This window comes from Corvus kubaryi, unplaced genomic scaffold (genome assembly GCF_017639235.1).
Source record: "Corvus kubaryi isolate FWS band 111438036 unplaced genomic scaffold, C.kubaryi_AGA036_p1.0 37398, whole genome shotgun sequence".
NCBI classification, from domain to species: Eukaryota; Metazoa; Chordata; class Aves; order Passeriformes; family Corvidae; genus Corvus; species Corvus kubaryi.
In genome coordinates this window covers 56,478,395-56,492,955 of record NW_024581137.1, presented here as the reverse complement: position 1 = coordinate 56,492,955, position 14,561 = coordinate 56,478,395, and positions in this window count along the sequence as shown.

Here is a 14,561-nt window from a genome sequence, read left to right as displayed (position 1 = left end):
GGGGGGGGGGGAGGAAATCACCGCGCCAGCGCTGCTTGCATCCCCGTCCCTCTTTTCCTTTTCTTTCCTATATTTTCCTTTCTTTAATTTTTCCTCTCCCCCGTTTAATCTTTTCTTTTTTTCCCCCCTTTCTTTTCTTTTCTTTTCTTTTTTTTTTTCTGTTTTCCTCTCCTCCTCCTCTTCACCTCATCCTGCCCATCGCCATGTTCGCCCCTTTTGGGAAGCCGGAGGAATGCGGAGCGGCGGCGGCTCCGGCTGCCAAGAGCCCCGGGGCCGCTGATTGGAGCCGCCGCATCAGCTGGGGCCGCGGCTGCCCCTTTAAAGCGACAGCAGCCACCGCCACCCCCACGGGGACACCCCCCCGTCCCCTGTCCCCGCACCCCAACCCCTCCGCTACAGCCGCCTCTGCAGCGCAGCATCCCCCGGGAGCATCCCCTGGATCCCTCTGGGGCGGGGAAACTGAGGCACGCACAGCCCCTGCCCGGCCTCATAAAGACACCCCGAGGTGTTTTTTTTGGGGTGTAAAACCTCCGTTTGGGGTGTCGTGGAGTAACACTGAGTTATTTAAAAATGGGCTTTTGGAGCGTTCTCCCGTTTTTTTTGGAGGAAATGAGGATCCCCCACCTGGATGTGTTTAAGGTGCATTTGGAGCGTTAATTGGGAGCACCCTCTAGATCCCACTGGGGTGGGGAAACTGAGGCACACAACCCCTCACCCGCTCCCCAAACCCAGTAAAAAGACCCCAATATTTTTTGGGCATAAAACTCCAATTTGGGGCATTGTGGAATAACGCAGATTGATTTAAAAATGGGATTTTTGGAGTGTTCTCCTGCTGTTTGGAGGAAATGGAGATCCCCCACGTGGATGTGTTTATGGCAGATTTGGTTATTGGGAGCACCCTCTGGATCCTGCTGTGGAGAGGGAAACTGAGGCACACAATCCTCTCATACCACCCCCTCACCCCCAAACCCATTAATAAGACCCAAGGTTTTTTTGGGGCATAAAACCCCAATCCGAGGGATAAAGAGGTAATGTTAATTATTTTAAAGGGTATTTTTGGCACGTTCTCCCACTGGTCAGAGGAAATGGAGATCCTCCACTTGGAAGGTGTTTAAGGAACATTTCCTTACAGGAGAGGGATCCCCCAAACCCCCTCAGGGCCTGGGATGGGACCTGTGGGACACAGCCAGTCCTCAATACCCTCCAAAACAAAGTAAAACCTCATTATTTCACCCGCAGCTCTGCTTGGCTCTCCCTGATGGTGGGCGAGGGGTGGATTTTATCTTCCCAACACTCCCCAGCCTCATCCGGGAGCCGGGTACCCCAAAATCCTCGTTCTGAGGACCGAGGGGGCAAAGCTGGAGCAGCTCCAAGGTATCTGTGGAGGACCTGTGCAGAGTCCCGCAGCGGTCCCACACCTCCAGCACCAGGACAGGCTCTGCCCCTCATCAGGAGAAGCCCAGGAGGCGACCAGCCAAGGCTCATCGGGATGGCGACCACCGCCCAAGACCCATCCTGCCCTCACCCTTCCTGCAGACTCCACCCAAAATGCCACGGGCGCACGGATTCCCTTCCACCGCCCTAAAAGCAGAGCAGCACGATGGCTCTGAAGGGCACTGGGGGCATCGCCGGAACGGCGGGGCTGCTCCATCTTCATCGCACCTTCCCCTCTCCTCTGGTTTCCCGAGCCACTCCGTGCTGCCCACGTCCATGTGGTAACGTCTTGCACTTGTTTAGACTCAGCCCCGCTTGCCGTGTGCAGTAACTTCTTCCAGATGTGAGCAGCTCTTTGCATAACGTCCCCGTGGCCACGTCCTGCCTGCGCCGGGTTCATTTCAGAGCTCTTTATTTATTTATTTATTTATTTAATGCCCTTTCTCACTCTCAGCCCTGCTCTGCTCTACAGGAAAAAATTCCTGGCCGATGCCACCAGAACATCGTCCCTATCAGAAAGCTTTTTGTGAGATGTCTGTTTGGCCTGTCCGACATCTCTCCTACCCTGGAAACTTTTCCAAAAAAGCCACATAAGCTCCTGGAAGTGCAGCCAGTGCCGAGGGTGAGGGTGAGATGAGGCTGGAGGTGGGAGACAGGGATTTAAGCTCTGTTCCAGAGCCCAAACCCCTGTGGCCTTTTCATGGATGTGGCACAGGGAACCAGGGAGCTCTAGAGCTTGAAGTCCTCATAGCTCTGAACTGTGAAGGTCTTCAGGGGTGGTCAAAGCCCTGATGCCACTCTGGGGGGATCACCAAGAGGTTCTGGCTTTTTGGAAGGAGCTGAGCCCACCTCTCACATGGAGACCGGGTCTTTGCCAGACACAGTTTTTCCTTCCTGATGTGGGAGAAGCTGTTCCCACCGAGACAAGGGGAAAAGCCTTGGAAGGGGCACAACCAATGACACACTTGGGAGAAATAATTTATTTGACCACAGTGACCTCAGCAAAGTTCCTGAGAGACAAAACACAGGTGGTTTTGTGGCCACAACCACCCAGGAGCTACGTGGGGTTTGCTGAAACAGCTTCCCAAAGCTCCCAGCAAATCCCACCCAACCCAGTGGGGTGAGATCCCACCCAGCCTGGTTTGGGGGCTTTGTTGTGTTGGTTACTGAGGCATGTGGGTGACTGATCCCTCTCTGGAGCTTCTTCAGCTGCTGGGATTTCTTACTGAGGGTAACTCCAAGCTCTTCGTGCCTTCACACAAAGTTCTGGAAGTTCTGGAGTCTTTCTGGAAGGCTGTGGGCTGGGAAACGGCTCTGGCACACCTTGCACAGTGTCACTAACTGTGGAAAATGATCAAGGAAAGGGTCCACAGAGGGATCTGAAGGTCCAGAGCTCAGTTCAGTCACTGTCAGGGAACAGGTTCTCCAGGAAGGCAAAGTTCTGGAGAAACTGCTAACAAGGAGCACATGGAGCAAGGCTTGTTGACACAGGAGAAGGGTTGGGTCACCTTCCTGGGACTTTCCAGCAGTGTGGTGGCCACAAAAGGGACATTTCCTGTAGCTTTTCCTCTTCCTTTCTCTCCCCAGGCCATGAGATGGCAACCACAAGGTCACAGAGGGTCTTAAATGAAAGATCAGCCACAACAACACTGAGGAGAATGTTTAGGGAAAGCAGGAGAGGTTCCTATTTCCTTGGTTTAACTGATCCCTGCTACTTCCATTTGCATTTCCATAGTTTCGGACTTCTCCAAAGGAAGTGTCACCAAGGACAAGGGACAGGAAGAAAGCTGAGACCCTGTAACAGCTCAGAGATTTTGGGGTTTGTGAGGAACCCCAGAAGAACCTGGAGGTGTTTAAGATGTGTAGATGTGGCACCTGGGTACAAGGTTTAGTGGTGCATGTGGCAGTGCTTGGCAGTTAATGGTTGGACTTGGTGATCCTGAGGGTCTTTTCCAACCGAAATGATTCTGTGAAGAGCCAAGTGGACCTGGAACGACGAATTCCAAGGTAGAACCATGTCCTCTTGCTGGCTCTGCCTGCCTGGCATTCCCTGCTTTAACAGCTGTGCTCTGCTGAGCATCTCCTGTGGGCTGGAATTCCCACGGAGAAGTGCTGCAGGAGATGGTGAGAGGAGGTTCTGTGGTGTCCACCCTTCCTCAGTGGGTCAGGGCACCCACAGGCTTGGGCAGAGAAGGAGGGAAGAGCCCACCAGATTCCCAAGGGACACAGGATGGAGGCTGGGGACATGGTCAGCCCTTTAGGGATGTGTCCTGGGCTTGGCCAGCGGTTTTCATTCAGCAGCTGGTTTTCTGAGCAGGATCATGGAAAAGAAGGGATCAAATCAGGCCAAGGGAGGGAGAGAGAAAGAACAAAAAAATAGGGGAAGCAAGAACATTCCTGGAGGCTCTCTGGCCTCTCCCCCTCCAGCCTCCTGAGAGGAGCAGGAGGAGGAAAGAGACAAAACAAAAGGCACAAGAAAAGAACGAGCCAAAACAACACTAACACGAGGGTTGCAAGGTCCAAAGCAAGCAGTGCCGGGGCAGGCCCCTTCCCAAAAACCCGTCAGCTTTCCGAGGATCAGGGGGTCCTGCAGAAAACGCTGCCCTTTTATGGCCAGGCGAGGAGGGCCGAGCACGGGATCCTGCCCTACTAAGGGAAAACATCTCCCGCTCAGTGTTTGCAGGGAGAACACCCACAGTGAATATAGACAAGCTCTCAAAGGACAACTGAAATACTGCTGCTCGTGTTGACCCCGATTCTTCTCTTCTTTTTTCCCTTATTTTTTTTTTTTTCCTCCTCTTTGAGGTCTGCCTTCTGCCTCCAAACTGGGGGGGGGGGGGGGGGTGAAAAAAAAAAAAAAAGACATTTAAAAAGAAAAGCGATGACCCAGCAGGACTGGCTGAATCCAGGCGACACCCTTCCTTCACGGGGTGAGGAGCAGGTTCAGAAGGGTTGGCTGGGGAGGTGGGCGAAGCCCCCTGAGCTGTTCCCCCTCCTGCAGGCAGCAGAGCAGCGGCTGGGCCGGTGTTTATCCTGCCCTGGGCCGGTGTTTATCCTGCCCTGGGCCGTGGAAGGGCTGTGATCCAAGCAGGGAAGGTGTTGTTACTCCACTCTCAAGCACACGTCATGTGCCAAGACCATCCATCCACCGCTGCAAATCCCGGCCCCGGCTGACCCGGAATCTCGCTGCCTGGGAGGGAACCAGCACCTCCCGAAGCTGCAGAAGTCACTATCCCATGGCAGGTGGTATTTTCACCAGGAGTAGCTTTTACTCTCTGCTTGGCTGAGGCAGGGAGGAGAATCCACACTGCAAGAAAGACCCTGACCCATAGAAACCCCACTGGATTTGTATTCTCTGTATTTTTCATGCACCCAAGAATTTTTCCACCCACAGGTATCTTCTGGATCTGGCAGCAGCCAGGTTTTATTTCCCAGAGGAGCTCATATTGTATTCTAGGCCTTTTTTTCTACCAATTTTGTAATCATCAGGTTTAATTTTATATTTGGTAACATCAATATTAGGAAGTTTTAACCTATGAGTTATAGTACAGTGACAAGAAAATCCAAGAATTAATGAAAAAATTCTTGCAGGAGTGAATTTGGTTTGGTGGCCAGGCTTTGGTAGTGAGGGGCTCCTGGGGTGGCTTCTGTGAGAAGCTGCTGGAAGCCTCCCTTGTGTCCAGCAGAGCCAATTCCAACCAGCTCCAGGACTGACCCGGCGCTGGCCAAGGCCGAGCCCATCAGAGATGGTGGCAGCACCTCTGGGGAAAACAGATTTAGGAAGTGGGAAAAGACCCTGTGCAGCTGCAGACAGAGAGAGGAGAGAGGATATCAGAGAGGAACAGCCCTGCAGACCCCTGGGTCAGTGCGAGAGGAGGGGCAGGAGCTGCTCCAGGCACCAGAACTGAGATTCTCCAGAGATTCCATGGTGCAGCCCGTGGAGAGGCAGCTGTGCCCCTGCAGCCCACAGAGCCACCTGCAGCACATGGAGGAGACCACGCTGGAGCTGGGGGATGCCCAAAGCATGTTGTGACCCTGTGGAAAGGATGTCCTCACTGGAGCAGAGTCCTGGCAGGACCTGTGGATCTGTGGGGGAACGAGCCCACACTGGAGCAGGTTCCTGGCCCACTCTGGAGCTGTATCCATCATAGCCCACACATCTGCCCAGGTGTTGGACTTCAAGAAGCACTTCTTGGGTACCAAAACTGGAGCCAGGTGAGGCTGTGCTGTGTCTCTTCACTCTGCCTGACTCAGCGTGGCTTCAGTGTCTGCACATCCCTGGCTGTGGTGATGTTGGCAGACATTGACTCGTTAGCAGCGAGACTCGTTAGAACTGGGGCCTTGGCGGATGTTTTCATGCAATCCTAGAATGGTTTGGGTTGGAAGGAACCTTAAAGATCATTCATTTCCCTCCCCCTGCCATGGACAGGGACATCTTCCACTATCCCAGGTTGCTCCACACCCTGTCCAACCTGGCCTTGGACACTTCCAGGGATGGGGCAGGTGGGTCAGCTAAACGTGTTATGAGGGAGGAGATCATGGAGCAGCTGCCATGACCCTGCTTTTGGAGCTGGCTCTGCTCATCCCTTTGGATGAGTTACAGCAGAGCATTGGCAGGTCTTCATTTTGGGTGGAAAAAGGCTTTTTTTGAGGATTATTTAAGAACAGGTTTTATGACGAAGGTCTGTGCTCTGCAAGCACCGAGCAAGCCAAGCCAAGCCAAGCCAAGCAGCCCAAGCCAAGTTGTCCTCACTGCTGTTGTGTTGGAGAAACAATCTCTATTAACAACTTGACTTGGCAGTTTAATGTTTTGGGGAAAGAAATATTTTTATTCTCCCACCAGGCCCTTCTCCAGCCATTATTGGCTACTGCTTTCTTGCATGAACAATTTAACCCCTGTGATGTTCAGGGCACTGGACAAAAGTAAATTCAGTAAAATTTACCCTTTTCCTGATAAAGCACATGGATTCTGTGATCTAGGTGGGAAAACCACAGGATTTTACATATTTCTCTTTTTTTTTTTTTTAAAGCCCTTCACAATACAATTAAAGAAACCATGTTGCCACAGGACTGGAGAAAAAGTCCTTTTGTTGCTTGAAAACCGGTGAAAAAGAAAGTAAATGAGAGGTTTCAGTGGTCATTTCTCAGGATGGAAATGAGTCCATGGTGTGGTACAGCAGAGATCGAGTCCAGGGTTTTTCAACATCCTCACCCACAGCCTGGAGGAGCAAGAGCAGCCACACATCTCCATTTCTGCACGAGAGCTCTTCTGAGGGCATCACTGATGGCAAGAAACTCCGAAAGGCTCTTAAAAAATGGAGAAGCAGAGAAGAAAGTTTCAAATGAGCTTTGGTACAGGAATACACAGAGTAAAGCATCTGGAGGACAAGGATTTGAGCAATTCTCGTGCTACGCCGAGGCTGGAACGGGCACCATGAGCTGAGATCTTCGACTGCCCCCAGAAACCCAGACTGCCCCCAGCGTGTGGCCAAGGTGTGTTCAAGGTGGCAGCTAAAAAGAGACAAGAAGCTGTTATTTCTCAGCCCTCCCTGAGCACATCCAATGCTCAAGGCATCACTTTGCTGCTGCAGGAAACCCTGATGCGTCCTCGTTTCGATCTCCGAGAGGAGAGTGGTGGTGTTGGAGAAGAAGAAAGAACAATTAAATGACCACTGGGGTGGGGCAGCTGCTTCACAAGGTGAGATGGCAGCTCAGGATTGTTCATCCTGGAGAAGGGAAGGCTCTTGGGAGCTTATGAACCAGGGGCAGCAAATCCTGAAGGTGATGAGGTCAGTGAATGTAAGATTATTGATCAAATTACAGAGATCGTGGAATCCTATGGTTTGGGTTCGAAGAGTCCTTAAAGCTCATCCCATTCCACCCCCTTGCTGTGGGTGGGGACACCTCCCACTGGACCAGGTTGCTCCAAAGCTGGTCTTGGAATGTTTCCTCCTTTTGCTGCTGGAAAAGACCAATAGGTTTGATAAACTCACAGAAAAAGGGGGCAGTTACTGGACCAGACTCTCCCAAATGCAGCGAGATGCACTCGGATCACTGCTCACCACCTGCAGACTCCATCAGTTAGGAGCAATAAAGTTCATCCCTCATCCAATACACAGCCCAAACATGCATTAAATGGTTCCAGAGCGTATTCCTGTGCAAAGTTAAGGATGGAATTCCTGTGACAGCTCCGAAGGGCGTTGGTGTCACCCCTGGGTTTGCCAGGTGTGGAAGCTGCATGGTCTGCCCAGCACGGGGCTGGCAGCTCAAAGGCAGCTTTGCATATCAAAGGAGAATGTGGTAAGAAGCAGCTTTTCATTAGTCAGGAAGTTATAAATTGATACCTTGATTGAAATAATTATCAAGAATTACAGGAAATACCCGGGGATGCATTTATATTCGAGTCTCCAGGGAGTTGGGGAAACTTTGCCCCAAATAGGAGTTTCTGTTTGGGGATGCAGCACTGCAAAATGAAGCCCCACCTTTCAAATCCCCCATTATCAGTCCTGTCTTTTACTTATTTTCTTAGAACAAACCAGATTCTTACTTTTTTTTTCTTCAGATAATCCTGATTTTTAAGGCTGCTGGGGAAATGCTGGAGTTGCAAAGCAGATACATACGAACAGCAGTAATTTCACAGCCCCTTCACTCCCCTCTGGCTTTTAGGTCCCTGGAATCCACAGGAAACTTTCCATCATAACAGGAGTATCCAGAGAAGCTGTGGCTGCCCCTGGATCCCTGGAAGTGTCCAAGGCCAGGTTGGATGAGGCTTGGAGCAGCCTGGGATAGAGGAAGGCGTCCCTGCCCATGGCAAGGAGTTGGAATTGGGGTGGTTTTTAAGGTCCCTTCCAACCCAAACCATTCTGGGATTCTGTGAAATTGGCAACGTGAAAAACAAGAAACCATCTTACTCTGTAAACATTCATATATAGGAAATACCCAGTGAATTTTCCTCCCCTGGCCAAAGCCATGCTAAATAATGCCCCAAACAAACAAACAAAAAAAACCAAAAACAAACAAAAACCAAGCAAAAAATCAAAACAAAAAAAAATCCAGCATGAAGATCTCACAGAATTAGTCTGATTTATATTAGTGCCCCAAACCCCCCTTTAACAGCTGGTATTTGTGCTGAAATATTCAGTAGAGAAGGTTCCCTGCCCATGGCAGGGAGCTGGAGGAGATGACCTTTTAGGGTCCCTTCCAACCCAAGTTATTCCATGATTCTGTGACCCTAAGGACACAGGGGTGAAGTGAAGGCCTCAAAGAGGTGTCTCAGGGTGGAAAGCTCAGTTTTTCAAGGATAAATTTACAGGGGGGTTTGGAAACACGGGCTCTGAGGGCAGACGTGGAAAACAAGACATGGGCACCTTCAGTTTTGTAAGACCCAGATCCAGAAGCTGCAGTCAGGCAAGCTGAAGTTCAAATCAAATTAAGACGCCAGCCAGCTCCTGCTCACATCCCTGCAGCTCCAGCACAGCTGGAAGAGGGAAGATGGCAGGGACAGATGACAAGAAGCCGAAGGAAAGCAGTGCTGGAAGGAGGGAACATTGCTCCAGGAGTTATTTATGATCCGCCGGGACAGCGAGGAGATACACAGCCTGGGACTCCCTGGGGATCTGTCCCAGGCCTGGTACTGCTCAAAATATTTTTTTAATAATTACTTGCATGAATAGAAAATTTGCTTCTTACAGCTGCAAATGATACCAAGCCGGGAGGGACTCGGAGCGCTCGGGAGGACGGGTTGGGACTTCAAAACAATCTTGACGCAGTAGAGAATTAGCCTGGAAAAAAAACCTAGTCTGCAATTTAGGAGAAACAAAGGGAAAATGCTGCTTGTGTAAGAGGAGCTGGGCTGCAGAGAACGGCCTGGGAAGGGAATGGGGGAGCAGGGATGAGCAGCCCTCCTTATTCTGAGGGAAAAGCAGCAAACCACGGGCAAGGGCAGGTGAATGTTGCCTGCAGGACACGTGGAGAGGTGATTTACAACCGTGTAGCTCCATGGATCCTCACCTGGAGTGTGTTGTCTGCATGGATATGGGGATCTGGGGATCTGGGAAGGTTGTGGGCTGGTGGTGGAGTTGGCCAATCGCAGAAGCTGGAAAAAGAAATCAAAACAAACTCACCCAAACTCCAAAACCTCCTCAAGCTCCCTCAAAATATTCAAAGTTTTTTATTGCAGAGAAGACCAGGTTTGGGCAAGAGCTACCTTGCTGCCTCAGACCTTTAACAAATATTTAAGGCGGTCTTTTCCCTTCTATTTAAATATTTACACGGGCCTGGAGTGACAGGACAAGGGGGAATGGATTCACACTGCCAGAGGGCAAGGCTAGATGGGATATTGGGAAGGAATTCTTCCCTGTGATGGTGCTGAGGGGTTGGAATAGAATTTCCAGAGAAGCTGTGGCTGCCCCTGGATCCCTGGAAGTGTCCAAGGCCAGGTTGAACAGGGCTTGGAGCACCCTGGGATAGTGGAAGGTGTCTCTGACATGGCAGGGGGTGGCACTGGATGAGCTTTAATGTGGCTTCCAACCTAAACCTATTTGGGATTCTATGATTTTATTAGAAGGAAACAAGTCATTCTCTTCCTCTGTGACCAGCAGTGATGGGTTTATGCAACAGAAAAGGAGATTTAATTTAGACAACAACAACAAAAAAAAAAAAGTGGGGGGGTTTGTCTTGGTTTGTTTTTTTGTTTGTTTTTTTTTTTTACAGAGTGCATAGTTCAGGCAATTTTGGTGTTGGCAATTCAACTGCTCAATATCAGCCCTGAACATTTTTTGTAGATTGGTTGGACAAGAACTGCTGGGATTTATACAGCTGGAGCTGCTCCTGACTCTGCACAGGAGGAAACTGTGCAGAGCTGCAAAGGTCCCTTTTTGCCATGTTCTCTGGCACAAACTCCTTGTGAAAGGTGTCAGCTCAGAGCTATTCATGGAAATGAAAGATGAGCATGGAATCTATGCAGCTTCCTGCAGAAAGGCAGTAGGAAATCCATTGCTAAAGCTGGGTTTCTCCACCAATATGTGATTTTGGTTACAGACAGCAGTTTTGATAAAACAATTTTGGTTTTTTTGATTTGTTTTCCCTCCTGGTTTAATGGAAAGAAAAGAAAAGAGGTGTATTGCTACACTCATGAAATCAAAAATCACACCAGAGGCACAATGAGGCAGCCTGGGTTTGAGATGATGTGAGCTCATATTCCCAGACTCCCTACTGTTGACCAAATTTTCCTTAGACAGCTCTCATTTCTGTAATAACCAATCCTGCCAAGCCCAGAAGGGAATCACATCTTCACAGAAACTCGTGAGCTCTCAGGAGCAGAGAATGGTCCCAGATGATATTCGGTGGCTTTGGTGGCACAGAGAAACCAACATCCACCTCAAAAGTCTCTGGAAGGGCTCCCACTCACCAGCCCTGCTTCCCACAGATGAGAACATCGAGTCCTTGGTATCCTCCCTCTCTCTTGAGCTTTTTTCGTGCTTAAAATGAACAATTTTTTGTCATGAGGGAAAGATCTGATCTTTGAAGAAGGGAGAGATAAGGCCGAGGGATCAAGAGCCCATGGGCTGAGGGTGATTCCTGTTTAGCCAGAGGTGAAGAACCTGTAGGTCTGTGTGGAATAGGAGATTTCTAACATGCTCCCTAAAATCATCACAGAATCATGGAATGGTTTGGCTTGGAAGGGACCTTAAAGATCATCTTGTTCCACCCCCTGCCATGGGCAGGGACACCTTCCACTAATCCCAGACTGCTCCAGGCCCTGTCCAGCCTGGCCTTGGACACTGCCAGGGATCCAGGGGCAGCCACAGCTGCTCTGGGAAACTTGTTCCAGTGCCTCGCCACCCTCACAGCCAAGACTTTATTCCTAATATCCAATCTAAACCTATTCTCTGTCAGTTTGAAGCCATTCCCCCTTGTCCTGTCACTGCAGACCCTTGAAAACTCTCTCCCCATCTTTCCTGTAGCTCCTCCAGGCACTGGGAGGCCACAATGAGCTCACCCGGGAGCTGCTCTCCTCCAGGCTGAACAATCGCAGCCCTTGCAGCCTTTCCTCGGTGCCAAACAGCGATGCCACTTGGGAGCAGCAGCTGCTCTGTGCCAGTGACGCCGGGTGACACCAGCAGCTCGCAGGGAGGCCCCTGGGCAGCCCCGATCATGGGACACCACCGGGACTGATCAGTCCCTCCAGGGGAGACACTGGGAATAAGGGAGATGAAGTGGCAGTGGGTATAAATATGTAAAATTGACATTGCTACTACGCAGACTATTTCGAAAAAATAAATGGTTCCTTATGCCAAACTTGCATCGCTCTCGATGGAATGGGTTCATTCTTTCTCAAACATCCTGCTTCTGCAGGCCCATGAAGCTCTGCTGATTGATTCATCTCACATTGCCAAGAGCCAGCGTGGAACTGCAGCAATCCCTGCTCTCCCCCCTTCACGAGGACCTTCCCAACCCTCCTCATGCTTTTTCATTTGCCAGAATTCATTGGGGTAAAGTTATGTGGATGCTGCCTGAGTGGGTGGCCAAGGCACCAAGGAGAGAGGAAGGATCTTCCTCATCCTCCCTCACAGGGTGCACCATGAGCCGGAAGAAACAGAAACCCCAAGAGGGAGGGCAGCCCCTTCCTGTCTGAGTGAAGGAATTAATTAAGGAGTTTTGCAGCCTGAGGCCAGGACTGGGACATAATGGCAGGGTGGGAGCTACAAGTGTTCACAAGCTGTGTTGAGCTCAGAACTCTCTGTGTCAGAATCCCAGCATCCTTAAGGTTGGAAAAGAGCTCAGAGATCGAGTCCAACCATTACCCCAACACTGCCATGTTCACCACAAACCCCGTCCCCAGGTGCCACATCCACACAGCTTTTGAGCACTTCCAGGATTGGTGATTCCAGCTCTTCCCTGGGCAGCCTGTTCCAATGCCTGAAAACTCTTTCCATGAAGAAATTTTCCCTAATATCCAATCTACTCCTCCCCTGGCCCAGCCTGAGGCCGTTCCCTCTCCTCCTGTCCCTGTTCCCTGCCAGCAGAGCCCGACCCCCCCGGCTGCCCCCTCCTGTCAGGGAGTTGTGCAGAGCCACAAGGTCCCCCCGGAGCCTCCTTTGCTCCAGGCTCAGCCCCTTTCCGGCTCCCTCAGCTGCTCCTGGGGCTCCAGACCCTTCCCAGCTCCGTTCCCTTCTCTGGACACGCTCCAGCTCCTCAATGTTTCATGTCTTGAGGGGCCCAACATTGCATACAAAATTCCAGGTGCAAAGTCAGACCATCCCTGGGATAAGGACATCACTTTCCTTGAGCTGCACTCCAATCTTGCAAGGACAGACACACAGCATAAACATCAATTAATCCCAAGTTAATGCCAATCCCTTCTTCATGCATCCACCATGCACAAATTTATTACCTTCATTAAAAAACCTCCCCAAAGCTGCCACAGCTCCGCTGATTTCACACACGCAACCCCATCTGCTTCCCAGGGGTTACATGGATATGATGAAATTCAGGCCTGGGTCCCTTTAATTGTTCAGATGATTCGTAAGCACTTTTAATGTACCAGGTGGAAAATCATTCCTGTTTCACCACCACCTAAAAAAGAATTATTTACATGGATGTGAAGCAGGGGTGGGGCATGCAGACCTTGATCTCCTCCTGATTTAAATCCCAGGCAGCGTTCCATTTGGGAATGACACCAGATGGGATTCCAGGGTGCAGCTCAAGGTCATCCAAACACCATGCTCTGCTTTGAACTGTGAGTGGGATCATCAGGAATCACACAAAGCCAGAACAGAAATTTAATCCACTGCCACAGACCCAGGGATCCTTGGGAAGAGCACAGGGAATGCTCCTTCCCCTTGAGTTCAAGGACACAAGCAACCCTTGTTTGGAAGTGACAGAGAGGGAAGGAAATCTCTTGGCACAGAGATAGTGTAGAGAAAGTGTGTTTATGCTGTGGCTTTGTAAAGCTGTGCTTTGTAAGCAGCTGTTGGAAAAGAAGATGGTTCATTTAATATTGTCTTATTTTAGACAAGGCACTCACCTGCAACTGGAGACAGAGCCACTCCACTACATCCTGGGGATAACCTATTCCCAAAACAACCCCAGACCTGCACACCAAACCTCCCTTAGAACTTTTTTTTTTTTTTTGATGAAATCACTCCTAATTGAACACTAATTTCACTTCATTGCAGGATTTCAGATCTGTTTTAATCACAAGCAGTCCATGCCTGGGTGTCACCACTCTATTTTTACCAGGCACTGCTCCAGCCCTGCTGTCGGCGCTGGCTCAAGGTGACAGCGTGACCTCCATGGCAGCAGCACCTGAGAGCAGCCCTGGGATCCCCAGGATTGACTCCTGCAGGGAATAGGCTCTGGAAGCATTAAAAACATTGTGTTCTTAAAAGAAAGGTTGGTGACTACCCTTAATATCCTGTTAGGGACGGGATCCTGCCCCTTGACCCCACCCTGCAGTGCTGTGTCCAGCTCTGGGGTCATCAGCACAGGAGCGACCTGGAGCTGCTGGAGATGGTCCAGAGGCAGCCACGGGATTGTTCCAAGGGCTGGAGCCCCTCTGCTCTGGAGCCAGGCTGGGAGAACTGGGAATGGTCACCTGGAGAAGGGAAGGCTCAGGGAGAGCTCAGAGCTCCTTGCAGGGCCTAAAGGGGCTCCAGGAGAGCTGGAGAAGGACTTTGGACAAGGGATGGAGGGACAGGACACAGGGAATGGCTTCCCACTGAAAGAGGAAGGGGTCAGATGAGACATTGGGAAGAAATTCCTAATTTTCTCTGCACTGGCACAAGACTCCCAGAAAAGCTGTGGCTGTCCCTGGATCCCTGGAAGTGTCCAAGACCAGGTTGGACAGGGCTTGAAGCAGCCTGGGCTAGTGGAAGGTGTTGGTGCCCATGGCAGGGCGTGGCACTGGATGGGCTTTAAGGTCCCTTTTAAAGTCTCTTCCAACCAAGCCATTCCATGATAAGCAGCTGGTTTGTGCTGCCCTGGGACACAGGAGCTTGTCCAACACTTCACTCTTCTATCTGATCTCTGTGGTGGTGCCATTCCCCCTCCAAGGTCAGGAAGTGTCAGGTTATCCAGATGTCATAGGTTAGCAAGCATAGTCCTGGAAGGGACGTCCTTGCTAA